The sequence below is a fragment of the Oculina patagonica genome, unplaced genomic scaffold (genome assembly GCF_052425735.1).
Source record: "Oculina patagonica isolate OP01 unplaced genomic scaffold, crgOcupat unplaced388, whole genome shotgun sequence".
NCBI classification, from domain to species: domain Eukaryota; kingdom Metazoa; phylum Cnidaria; class Anthozoa; order Scleractinia; family Oculinidae; genus Oculina; species Oculina patagonica.
Window position 1 is genome coordinate 1 of NW_027558241.1, and position 12,283 is coordinate 12,283.

Sequence of the window (12,283 nt, forward strand, 5' to 3'; positions counted from 1 at the left end):
ATGACTTATACAAGAACCAGTGGAGCAACTTCCCAAAGAGCGTTCTGGTATAAAGAGACCCTTCCACGATTACCGGCGCTATCATGACTGGGTAGCAAACTTCAAGCATGTATACCTCCGTGCAGATATCAAATATAGACAGACTGTTATTATATCCTCTAAATGGTTTTAGTCCCGAGATAATCTGTAGAGACCTGACTCAAGATATGAATTCTTAAAACAAACTTTAATGCTCCCAACCCATGACATGAAAACAAGACAACAAGTTTAGTGGGAGAAAAGGGGTAAGGGGTGAAGTGCTCGAGTTGCCAACAGGAATCATGCAGAGTATTACAGGTAAGTTGGTTGGCAACGAGAGGTTGGGAACAAACACAACAACATTTCCTGGTTCCCAAGCAACTGGGGTCCTAAGACCCTTGGGAACAAACACAACAACACTCCCTGGTTCCCAAGCAACTGGGGTCCAAAGACCCTTGGGAACAAACACAACCACATTTCTGGTTCCCAAGCAACTGGGGTCCTAAGACCCTTGGGAACAAACACAACCACATTCCCTGGTTCCCAAGCAACTGGGGTCCTAAGACCCTTGGGAACAAACACAACCACATTCCCTGGTTCCCAAGAAACTGGGGTCCTAATCTCCAGGACCCTTGGGAACAAACACAACAGCCAACAACAGCAACGCTGGGGGCCCACTCTACAGGGAAAGCTGACCCTGTGAGGCTATGGGGCAAAAGGGCGAATTGTATGGAGCACTTCACCCCATCCCGTGGTTTATTTACTTTAACAAAAAACAACACTTAGGTAAGATGTTCTAAACCTATCGAAGAAGATCATAAATAAAAGTCAGTAAACGAATAACAGAATGGTTGAGTTAGTTTGTGCCAGCTTGACACTTAATGTAACAGTTATATCAATGTCTCGAAAAGAAGAGATATTGCTCAAGGCCAACAGCTGTAAGCTTGAGTTGGCATACAAAATGTTAACAATTGTAACATCTTAATAAGCAGACATGCTGCTTCAGTCCATAAGCTCTAAGCCTGAGTTAGCATACAAAATGGTAACAATATAAAACCAATGTCTCTATAAGCAGACATGCTGCTTCAGTCCATAAGCTCTAAGCCTGAGTTAGCATACAAAATGGTAACAATATAAAACCAATGTCTCTATAAGCAGACATGCTGCTTCAGTCCATAAGCTCTAAGCCTGAGTTAGCATACAAAATGGTAACAATATAAAACCAATGTCTCTATAAGCAGACATGCTGCTTCAGTCCATAAGCTCTAAGCCTGAGTTAGCATACAAAATGGTAACAATATAAAACCAATGTCTCTATAAGCAGACATGCTGCTTCAGTCCATAAACTCTAAGCCTGAGTTAGCATACAAAATGGTAACAATATAAAACCAATGTCTCTATAAGCAGACATGCTGCTTCAGTCCATAAGCTCTAAGCCTGAGTTAGCATACAAAATGGTAACAATATAAAACCAATGTCTCTATAAGCAGACATGCTGCTTCAGTCCATAAGCTCTAAGGCTAAGTTAGCATACAAAATGGTAACAATATAAAAACAATGTCTCTATAAGCAGGCATGCTGCTTAAGTCCATTAGTTCTACTGAAATTTGAGTAGCATGCGAAAAGGTAACAATTATAATAGTGTCCATATAAGCAGACTTTCTGCTTAAGTATATAGGCTCTGGCTAATGTGTGAAAATAATAATAATCATAATCATAATAAAGGACAACCCTCTACATGGCAGTATTTGTGTGTAGAATTTTTTAACATTGCCTTAATGTCTACAAGTACTATGCTAGAAGAAAATCAAAGAGGGTTGGGTGGGTGGGAATTATTTTCAGAACCATTCTAGAGCTCAGAGAATTTGAAGTAAAATTAATGATGTCTAGATGAAACCGCATGGTCTTGATTGACATGATAGAATAGGGGCAATATGATTGGCCAGCCCGAAATTGCACAACATACTGGTACAGAGGCGACTTTGACCTTTGAATGTAACGCAAGAGTGTTAGTCTTGCAGTCTATTGCGTGACAGATCTGTATATTTGACTGGGGTGCTCTTTTTACTTCTCTGATCTCACATTCATGGTTGTGGCATTAACTTAAATTTATATTACACATAAATTGGCATTAATATTCCATATAAATTCGCTTTAATACTTCATCCAATCGCTTCTGATTAAATTTCAAAGTTTAATGACAGTTTTTTCAGTGCGAATCGTAACTTAAAATTTGATAACTTTTAAATTTGATAACTTAAAAGTTATCAAATTTTAATTCACGTCAGTGACAAAGCTGAAAAAGAAATTAAGTTAAAAACGGCAGACATTTCAGCGGAGATACTGGGGAGCAATGTTGGTAAAATCCACATCTGTATTTTCAGTTTAGCTGTGTTTGCTTTTAATCAAGATGGCCCTGAAAACCGTTGAAAGGTCATTTCGTCTGGAAAAACATAATTCAAAGTTGCTTTTTCTATTAAAGCTTACTCAGTAGAAATCTCGTAGTATAAGTTTGTTACTTTAGCTCTACTTCTCCTAAGATGGATACAGTTAACCAAATAATGATGAAAAATTTATTAGACTTCTTGCTAGAAAGAATCAAATGCTTCGTCAAAGTTAAAATTTGGTCCACAAACGTTTTGTGCAATGATTTTCTTTGACCTATGGGCAACAATCAACTTGCTCTAGTATTTGCTCACTTTTGAAAGCGAAAACTGTAGAATCTTGAATGTCGTGAAAAAACTATTCAATATTATGAAAACAAAACTGGTGAAAAGCCGGTTCCGTCGTTGAAAATTATAACTTTTGTGGTAAACTTCAGGCGACGCTAAACCGTCAGAACTATTCATTGGATTTTCGGTGTTCCATTGAAACACACTGTGCGCGAAATTTATGATGGAAGGCAAATAATTACACCACAATTTTATATATTCTTGTCACTTAACACGCAACATCGCAATTATTTTCTTGTTAGTATTTGTTTACCATAAGGTGAAGGACCTTTTGTTGAAAAGTGTTTTCACTAAACGAATGAATTACGTTATTTATTAATAAAAAGACTCCGCGGTCGCTACCATAATGGAGGGTGAAATTGATCTCGCATGAAGGCGAAGATTTCAGTTAGGGATAACAGAAGAAGTCTTAATGATTTTTTGTGATGTGAAAGACGTTGTATGCGACTCAAGTTCTTGACCGCCTTTTATGATTAGGGTAAGTGGTATATCTTGCGGATGAAAGAGTTCGTAAACCAACCAGACTTTCAAAATACAATTATTTTTCGTTCCATGTATTACTGGGTGCTTTCCTTAGTAGAGGCAGTCTAAATACCATAGAACTTGTAGGGAATATTTGCTGTATTCGACAATGGGTGCTGACGGTTTTAATAAGGTGGAGATCAAATTACCGTCAGTTACCCAGGCTTTACTGAATTCGATTCAAAATAACAATGAGCGTTTAATTTGTGTTGACTTACGGTAGTTTTATAAGACCATAATAAATCTCGCGATAGATAAGCGATGCCATAAAATGTAACTGAAATTTATCACTTCAGCTGTCTCATTAATATGCACCTGAAGTAGCGAAATAATGATTTTCAGAAGAGTCGAACCTATGACCTCCCGGTAACTAGTCCCGATGCTCTTTGTTTTAACTTGGGAATTGCCCGGTGAAAGTTAGTAGTATAAAGCAAAACAAGTAATTCGAGAACAACAACTACTAATCAGCCTCATACTACAACCATAACCAAACAACATAAAAATGATTTAACTTATATATTCCATTGTTTTTTATGGCCTATAAGTAGCGTCGGTATGATGATTAAAGGCTTATCCCTTGCTAACTTTTATTTCGTACTATACAGGGATATAAATAGGTTGGATAAATGAATGCGGTACTGCTGTTGGCGCTAGCTACAAGTCTGATGCTTCCAAGTGTGAAAGGTATGTTTAAGTGCTTGCTTATTTGGTTGTTATACCTCAGTAGCTATGACCAGTGCAGCGTCTTCATGTAGATTAAAACTTTGTACACGAAAGGAGAAACTTTGCAGACGGCAGGTCATGACAAATGTAAGTTAGCCTAGCTTAGTCGTCTGTAACCTGTCTCAAGCATCCCCAATCGATATCTTTACCATCCCATGTTGCTTTTTTGATATGGTGTTTTCACAATTCCTTAAACTGACATTTTTCATCTCATGCACTTGATCATGCACTTCATCTCATGCACTTGAAGATAATTTTGAACATCGCAAAATTACTTTATCGCAACATAGTTCCTTCAAGCCTGCTTTTAATATTAGTCGCCACCGCCATGATTAGCTAGTAATCGCAGTTTCAAAGAGAAGGTTACGACCATGTTTCTTTGTAAATGGTAATCTTTACTTAATTTGATATTTCTAAAAGAATTTGCCAAGAATTTTTTTGGAAATACACAAAAATATGTTTGTAATACCCTCAGTCATTTTATTTATTGGACTGATTAAGATATCTTTAAAATTTTCAGCTACTCTTCAGAGAGATGTCTTGACATACATCAACGTATTTCGTCATTTGCACGCCGCGGGGCCACTTTTGTCCGATGACGTCATCCAGAAAAGTGCGCAAAATGCGGCCATGATATTTATGAGAACGAAGAGCAAAGATACCGTTCCAATATACAGATATAGCGCCAACTTTTGCACCTATCGTGGCTCTGATGCAAACCTGGATCGAACATGTGTGATATCGTGGTATGTCTCAATGAAGTATTACGTTTGGTGCAATCCAAGGGCCGAGGGCCAAGCTCTGCCATTTGTCAACATGATTTGGAAAGCCAGCACTAAAGCAGGAGTGGGAATAGCAAAGGGCAAGGATGGAACTTTCTATGTGGTTGTGTACATTGCTTTGCACGATGAAAACAATGTCGCAGGCAACGTGCCGCCAGTTAAAAGTACGTAATATGCATGATACCCCTTATGGATTTTGATCTACTTTTATAATACTAGTCAATAGAGTTTTCTTACTTGTCAAGGAAATGGCTTGTCGTTTTGAAATGCCTTTTAACTCACATAGCCTAAAAAGGGTTATGCTCAAAGTTCAATAAAAGGGCCTGAGAAAATTGCCAAACAGAAGCCATACAGGAATTATAATTACATGATATTACTTAATATTAATTAAACTGCATCTGCAATAAAAAGGAATGTCGTTGCTGATAAAATCAAGTGAGGATGTACGTAATAATTACAAATAACTGCCGAAAAAATTTGCTAATCCGCTTTACTTATTTAAAAGTGGTACCACTTTAATAAACTGTTCCTGTAATCTCTCCATCTGAAATCGTGCAAGCGTGCAGTAATAACACCGAGATCTTAATTTTTTTCGCAGTTGTCATGGAAGCAAGTCCAAAAGGTAAGACATTTAACTTTCATTTACAGAATTGTCCAAACGTTATTACGTTAATTTATTTTCGTTAACTTGATATCCAGAAATATTTCTTTACCTTTAGCCAAGTGTCCACCAGGCTACTCACGATTTGGCACGTCTTGCTTCAAGTACGAAACAACCGCGGTGACCTGGGACGAGGCCGTGACACGCTGCGCAAGAGAAAATGCCACTTTGGCCTCAATTCGAAATGCCAAAGAGGAAGAATTTGTAAGAGACTTACAAAAGAAAACGGGATCAGGTGTAGAGACTTGGATAGGTATGATGCGTGGTTCTTAAAACTATTTATAAGAAGATTAGAAGCATTCATTTCAGCACATTCTCTGTGCATTGAATTTATTTCGAATTAAAAGTCCACCACCAAAGCAAAGGTATCGTCGATAACATTCTACTTTGCACTCAATTGAGCTGTCTGAACACAAACTTAAAGCTTTTTTCAAAGTGCTAACACAACCAAGCATCTCAATTATTGTCAATAATACTTTTCCATCTCAAAAAGCTCGTTAACAACTGTCAGAATTCCATTTTTCTTATCAACGCTACAAATTTTGAACTCTTTGTTCCCCCTGTTAATTCTCTGAAGACTTTCCATGGTATTTATCTCTTTTATCTTTTCATACCCCATTTCATTCCTTTGTAATTAATACGGACACTTTCCTTGTGATCCGTACCAAACCCCAGTCAGTCATCAAGAACCTCTTTAATACCAGCATCCCGTTAACACGATCAGGTTTTGGTTTCCGCTGAACCTATTTCTAGCAGAGAATATAATAAACTTAATTATGCATGACTAGTATACACGCTGTCTGCGCTTTCTTTGAGAAGAAACTGTGCATCTTTTGTAGGTCTGCACGATAGTTTGCACGAAGGACGTTTCAAATGGTTTGACGGACTAAGATTCCATAACCATGTATGTGTTCCGGTGCACGCGGATGGCGGAAATTTGGAAAATTGTGTGGCATGGAGCATTGACAAGCCAAAGGGATGCTGGGATGACAGACGCTGCAATGAGAAGATCCCTTTTACATGTAGGATCCCTGTTGAAGGTAGATGAAAGCATCTTCATAACAATTAGTACGGCGATTTATCATTAAGAGCTCGTGTAATTAAAGTCCACGGTATAACTCTAAATAATGTGATAGCGGCCATGAAAAATCAACCTTTCCCCTCGTTTTATAAATCCGACAAGGAAACAAACCAAGTACACTTACCAGCATTTGGTTCACTGATTACCGTTGACGGCTCAATAGCGGCCTGAATGGGTTAAATGGGAACGGAGATTTGCCTATCTTTTCACTGGCAAAATGGAACTTGGGTCGCTGGGACTGGGTATCACAAACAACAAAATGGGACTGAAACTGGGAGCTGGGCAAAAACATTCACTCTCATATTAAGTAGAGTGAAGTAAAGCATAGCTTCAGACCTTGGTAAACACACACAAAAAACAAATCATTAAATTAAACTCACTTACTTTAATTCTATTTATTATCCATTATAACAGGCAAATCAACTTACAGAACAGAGGTTTTGTTTAAGAAATTTCGTTGGAGACCTAACTACAAAGATAAGAACTCAAAGGCCTACAGAGATCTGGTGAATGGCATCAAAGTAACGGTAAGTGAATATAACAAGCAGGACGTATTACATATTGTTTTGAAACACTACCTTCCATTGGGTGACTTGGCAAAAACTCGGTCACATTCGCCAGGTTGCATGCTGACAAAGCCCATTAAGGTAGAAACAGGTCCATGGCTGGCTACTAACGTTCATTCTCAGTTTACTACAAAAAGTTACATAGTACTACGTAGACTCGGTTCTGCCACTGTAACCTACCTTTACAAGCTATCCTTTCTACTTTGGCAACTGTCATTTCAGCCATATCCCACTTGGATTACGCCTCCAATTCATCTTGTGCTTACCATTCATGACACGTACGTGTGCTTCAAGTGTTTTAGGCATGCTTAGTATTTTTGTTTTTTCTTTCCTTTAAGTTCAAAGAAATCTTTACACGGATGTCAGGAAAGAAGAAGGGGGCTTCAAAAAAGTCAAAGTCAAAGGCGTTAGGTATTATTTTCTTCCCACCTTAGATTGAACTGTTTTAAATTATGGTTAACATTATCATGTTTTTTCTAATGCTACCCTTTCTTTTTTCTTCTGTTAACTAGAGCGATCTCTTTCAAGGGAAGGTAAGTTCAAAAGTTCGGCTTTTCAGTTTTTGAAATATAACCAAATACTAGTGTCTCGACTTAACATCTTATAGAGGAAATCTTATAAAAGTTTGTCGAAAAGAAAAATCAAGTTAGTTTTATAAATTTGCTGACTTATGTAATTGATGACTTTGTTCACACATTGTTAATTATAAAGACATTTTTCATTTTCATTTATTATTATTATTATTATTATTATTATTATCATTATTATTGCTTTTTAAGCAGCTGATTTTTGTGAAATAAAGTTATTGCTGTTGTTATTATTATCATTATTATTATAATTATTATTTGTAACTGTACGTACGTACTTTGAACGAGCATCTAACTCACTAAACGTTACGTGGATAAAATGATTTGATTGATTGATTGATTGATTAATTGATTGATTGATTGATTGATTGATTGATTGAGACACCCATAGCCCTCTGATTGCTTCTTTCTAGTTATATTTAGTAATCGCAGATGCGATACTTGACATGATGACCCCTGTAGCCAAACGAACGTGTTCTTAACATAACACGCACGCTTTCAGAATAGTGATAGACACTGCAACGTGCAGCAAAATCAAAAGCATGGCGCGGGGATTTTTGCATGCCATAGTGAAAACAGTATATTGGTAATATTAACTCGATGAGTCGGATTGTAGCTATGGTAACCATTTCATCCATTATTATTATTGTTACCCAACAGGCCTGCAGGTTTGGGGATTGCAGTGTCAATCAAGTTCAGATCCTTCACCCCAGACCCTACCCTCCGATTCCAGAAATTCATGCGTCCGTCAGAGAAACTTATTAGTATGGTTATTGACAAGCCAGGTAAAGCATCATTCAATTCTCTTTTATCATTTTTTTTATTTACTGGTTAAAATGTGAGAGCGACCAAGTTAGGTCTTTCAACTGATACGTACGCCATTCCAACGGCCGAGCGGATTCTTCAATAGTCATGAACTGCCTCAGCATAAAAAAGGCTGGAGATCACTCGTTTTGGAAACTTCAACCACATCAGCCAAAACCTCTTTTCGTTAAAACAGATGGTCCAAAAAGGACAATATCAGACATTCGTAAAACTGAATAACATACCGTAGTCCAACGCATAGGTTAAGGTAGAACCAATCATCATCATCATCTTGGAGAAAATAAAGGATCAAAATCGTATGAATGGTATAAATAAGGTCATGTTCTATTGTCATATTTTGTAAATAGAAATGCAATTCTGGGAAAACTAACTAACTTCTGTTAGTTAGTTTACATTTTCCCTTCCACCACGCAGTGCAGCTGCGTGGTTTTATAGGGAACCGAATAGTTATCTTATACTCTCATAGACGTCTTGAAAGCGTGACAGTCTTTGTTAAATATTCTAGGCTTATGTGTAATCACTAAATTATTTTCCTTTTTTTCTTTCATTCTACAGATAAAGTCGAAGGAAAAACAGGTAAAAACGAAAAACTGATTTACTGTTACTGTGACTGATAGCACAGTATAATTAAAATGCAATCTTGTAGTTTTCTCCCGTAATTACCTTGCATCCACCATGAATTTTGTCACGATGCACATAAGAAAAGTTAACTGTGAAAAGGGATTTTGATATCTTCCAGTAGTAAAGTATATCTTTCTTTAATCAAAATACTTTATTACTTTTTTACAAAGTGTGACAAGTCAAATGAACTATGATAAGTCTGCATTTTCCGTTTGTGCAGTTTGAGTTCAAATTGGGAACATTAGCAATGAAAGGGTTAATCAAGTGTTGTTGTTTTTTAATTTTTTTTTTCTAAAGGAAAAGCAGGAAACTACTGCTACGGTACATGTAACCATCATGGTAGATGTACTGCCTCGCTCCAGTCCTCTTACGGTTACTACCCAGGGTACCCTGCAGCTTCCCCTCCGCCATACGCCACTCCAGCTTACTCTGTGTACCACCCAGGAAATGTGCAGACAGTGACAAGTGTCAGTGATCCGTACCCATCAACATGTCCAGCGATGTGCAGTCAGCATTCTACACTGGACTGCTACATGCAATGCAATGACGAATGCTGTGAGAGCAGGAATGGCATTAGGAAATGGAAGTCCAAAGCCAAGACGGCCATGAAAGAAAAATTTAGAAAACTTAATGACGATCTCATCGAGGAAGAACGAAAACAGCCTAAGCACGAGCCTGATGATTTAGAAGACAAAGCGATAGATTCACAGCATAAAACCACTGAAACACATGATAATGTAGAAGAGGAAAATGTAATTGCAGCCCTTAAGAAAAAGATAAAAAGTCTTCAAATTCGCCTGAAGAAGAACCAACCTAAACAACACAACCAACTCGACAAATTCACGAATAATTCAATTGAAGCAAGTGACAACTATTACAGCGACAACTCCAGCAAAACTGAACTATCTAGTTATGACGAGAAGGACAACGATGGATACGACCAAGAAAAAAACGAATCGACGACAACTGCACATGATCTCATCAACGATGACCCAGAACCAAGCAGTTTTGATGAAGAAGATTCATATAACAGGCCGAAGAATTACACAAGCACCACTATGAATGGAAGCGAATATAATCAAGAAGAAAGCATTGGCATTACAAATAACGACAAAGAACCAGGCGTACAAATTGACTCTCCGACAAACGAAGAGAAAACGATTAAAACAACCGAACGCCCCAGTGTCCAGGTCACAAATGAACTTTATGATGAAAAGGAGAAGTTGAATAAAAATGCCTCTAGTGATATAAACGAACTTCGAGACAAAACTGTCGAAGAAGACAACGTGGAGGAACCTAAGAATGTAAATTCCGAAAATGACCCACCGAGTGAGCGAGGGCTTTACAGTTTACAGGACTCCGCCATAGATCCAACGGAGGAGCTGCTGGACGAAGAAGGAATTGATGATGTCGGTAAATTTGGCAGGAAAAGGAATTTGATCCTCAAAAAGAAAAAGTCAGATTAAAATAACTCTGAAATGACAACAACAATTTCTTCGTCAATTCCAAGGTGAAACAGTGCGATTTTTCCCTACCATATATAATGTTATATAGCATAAGAGTTGAACTGAATTGCAAATCTAATTTTTCTACCCTCATTTCTTCCCATGTACTGTATACGTAATGATTCTTATTAACGCCCTCCTTTCAAAAAGCAGTGTCTTTGTAATAGACACCCTTCTTTGTATTGTTTTTGTAATAACCCAATTCCACTAAGTGCACTATTATAATAAGTACCAACATTATAGGAACAGTATAGTAATCACCACTTTAGCATGTGTCCCATATTGGCGATTAAGTTTACCCAATAAATACGACGAAAACAAATTCTGGTTGTAGTTTGGGCACTGAGTACAAAACTCACTACATAAATAAACTAAAATTTCACAAACTGGAGAAAATCCCGATATTTTGCAGCTCTTTCTTGATCAGCCTTTATTGATCGGCCCTCTTAAATGATCAGCCTTTTAAAAGGAACTCCAGAATTAATAATTTTCATTTCGAAATTGTGCCGATTGTATTCAATTGTATACAACTTTTGCGGGAATAACTGCTACTTACCAGCAATGGACTTCTGTATTTACAACTCGTCGTTATGTTATAGGGCAAAACTAGCGGGCAATACCTTTTGTGGAATCTCGCGTCATGATAAAATAAAATGAAGATATTCAGTCACGGGTGAGACTGAGGTATTTTCATTGTTTTATTACATGGCTAAAGGCCTGTTTTAAAAAAATGTCTCTGATAGGAGGGTTACCCTCTTCCCCGAGCTATCTTTTTCCCAGCGTTTTTATGAGAGGAGTTGTCCGTGCCAACTGAGCCAAAAATATGCCTCTCCCGGTTTAACGCATGCTTTTTATGTCCAGGCAGTTTCTGGTAGACAAGAAACAACAATAAACTTTATTTTATATATAAATATTCGCCAAAGTGTTTACATTGAGAAGTAAGCGTCCCACATGATTACCCTACCTTCAAAGCTACGTACCCTCCACCCAGGGTCACCCTGCTCCACGAGCCAACTTTACGATATCTCATGCACACGATTTGCTGTTACTTATTAAAAAAATGTATAAAAAGCCCTTTCGCCAGAGGTGGTGCGGTATGGATGGTGGTTTCATCTGATGTAACGCATCTTCTGACTGGCTAATAATTCAGGTAAATGTCAGTTGGCATTATAACTCATGTAACCATTGGCTGGAAAGGATCTTTATTTCGGAAACAGTAAAAACATCCATTTTCCTAGCAGTTTAAAGCCATCTGAACCAAATTTGGCGAGTTTTATTTACTAATACTAACTTGTCGGAGACTCGCTGTTTGGGCCTTTTAAAAATCCTTTGTAGCTCTTTGTTTTGGTACTTAGTGTGACAAACTGAACAGCCAAAATACGTGTGCCATTTTTCCACGAGGTCTTTTGTAGCTTTTTTGAACACGGTTGTACTTGAGTCGTTATCAACCCCTCTAAAATGGCTAACCTACTCCAAACTTGTATTCCAATTCCACCGTCTTATTCTAAGGCGAAATACAGGACCATTTCCATTTCTGAGAGCTCTAGAGCCCTCAGCTTAAAACTAATATTATGTTTTAGTCAGCGTGTCGTGGTCCCATTTTTCTGGTGTAATGAAGTCATTAAGGACTTCTAAAGAAATGGCAAAGAGTTAATTTGGT

General features: G+C 37.7%; 1 pseudogene across 1 annotated transcript; it reads left to right on the top strand.

The window, feature by feature from the left end:
* Nucleotides 1–3,086: 3,086 nt before the first annotated feature.
* Nucleotides 3,087–10,977, top strand: LOC144640620 (uncharacterized; annotated as a pseudogene). Its single transcript, XR_013568417.1, has 12 exons — nucleotides 3,087–3,228; nucleotides 3,878–3,956; nucleotides 4,516–4,941; nucleotides 5,376–5,399; nucleotides 5,497–5,691; nucleotides 6,278–6,478; nucleotides 6,934–7,046; nucleotides 7,424–7,496; nucleotides 7,598–7,618; nucleotides 8,333–8,457; nucleotides 9,053–9,073; nucleotides 9,416–10,977. The product of XR_013568417.1 is annotated as an uncharacterized LOC144640620 (transcript).
* Nucleotides 10,978–12,283: the final 1,306 nt, after the last annotated feature.